Source organism: Triticum dicoccoides, unplaced genomic scaffold, assembly GCF_002162155.2.
Source record: "Triticum dicoccoides isolate Atlit2015 ecotype Zavitan unplaced genomic scaffold, WEW_v2.0 scaffold236190, whole genome shotgun sequence".
Taxonomy (NCBI): domain Eukaryota; kingdom Viridiplantae; phylum Streptophyta; class Magnoliopsida; order Poales; family Poaceae; genus Triticum; species Triticum dicoccoides.
Window position 1 is genome coordinate 1 of NW_021247659.1, and position 1,542 is coordinate 1,542.

Below are 1,542 nucleotides of genomic sequence, written 5' to 3' on the forward strand. Positions count from 1 at the left end.
GTGTGCGTGTATGCGTTCATAGGGGTGAGTGTATGCGCGTGTATATGAGCGCTTGTGTCTGTACTGATGCTAAAAAAAAGAATTCTTATGGTGGAGGAATCATATTTCTCACATTTATTTAATCTGTATTTAATTATAATTTATGATCATGTACATGACTTCATATATTATCTAATGCATGGCTATGGTATTTTAGTTTTAAAGATCTTTGATCGCTATGTTCTATATGAATTTAAAAGTCTGTTCGTGACCAATCTAAGTATAATTAGAAAATTCATTTTGCAATATAAATAGTTTTCATACCAAATAATTGCTTCCAAATAGAAGTATTTAATAATAATAAAAATATGATAATGTTTACTATTTCTCGTGGAGAAAATCATGCACTTAATTCTATATTTCCACTTCCATATAAATGATAATCGGAATAAATAATAAATCTAAGTTAATTAGTTATTCTTTAATGTTGTCAAAAATAAAACTATTAGAAATCATTAGTTATTCTTAAATGATTTCATGTGTCAAAAATAGAAACTATTAGAGATCATGTGAACAAGGTATGCCTACTTTGTGTAAAAGAAAAGAATAGTTAAGGCGATTATCTTAGTGAAGTGATAATTCCTTGGCTAGATGAAGTCATGCTTCTCTCTCTCCCAAATTTATGGGAGAAGACGGACATAATTCTGTTGTACACATGTCCTAAGATACTACCCAGAAGCAAAAACGGTTATATACAATGAAAATATATTTTCACACAATTAATCCATTGCCCTTGTAAGGAGATGGCATGAAAAAATGGTAATATTTTCCAAGAAATTCCACGTCGCCCTTTCACCATTTTTTTACTAATAAGCTGAGATTTTCAAATACTGTATACTCAACAAATAAATGATTTTTCTTACCTTTCATTGATGCCAAGAATTCAACACTCGGAATGGGAATTTTCTTAAGAACCTTTCCTGAGAGCTTTTCCCATTTAGCAATCAACTCATTTTGACTAAGGATGTTTTCCTGTGGCCGTAGGTATATTGTCTTGTTCAAGGCCCGTGGATCATCAACACACTTGATTGTATATGCTGCAATGTCATCTTCGTCCACGAATATCGCTGCATAGTATGATATAACAATACACAATCGGAAGTGGAAATCCGAAGGGAGTCAAATACACTCAAAAGCAGGAAGAACTAGGAGAAATTAAATAGTACAAGTAATATTTGTTTATGGTACCTTTGACGTTGCCATCTCCATAGACGTGAACTTTCTCCTTGGGTGGAAGAAGGGTACGCATTTGACATAGGTTAGGAACAAAGTAAGCAGCAAAGCAGTTAGCAGAAAATGTAGGTGTGGGGAATGTTTCCTTCTTCTATCGCCCTTCTTATCTCCATCTTCTCATCAAATGTGATCCTTCCTGGTTCAAGGGCATGCCCCATCCTTGCTGGGTCCATGCCGAATTCAGATGGTAGGAAACGCTGCATGCAAAATTGTATGTTCATTATGAATGGACGTGAGGTCATAGTTAATGATGCCTCTATCAATTTTTTT

At 34.0% G+C, this 1,542-nt stretch overlaps 1 pseudogene; it reads right to left on the reverse strand.

The window, feature by feature from the left end:
- Positions 1–902: 902 nt before the first annotated feature.
- Positions 903–1,475, reverse strand: LOC119345417 (annotated as a pseudogene).
- Positions 1,476–1,542: the final 67 nt, after the last annotated feature.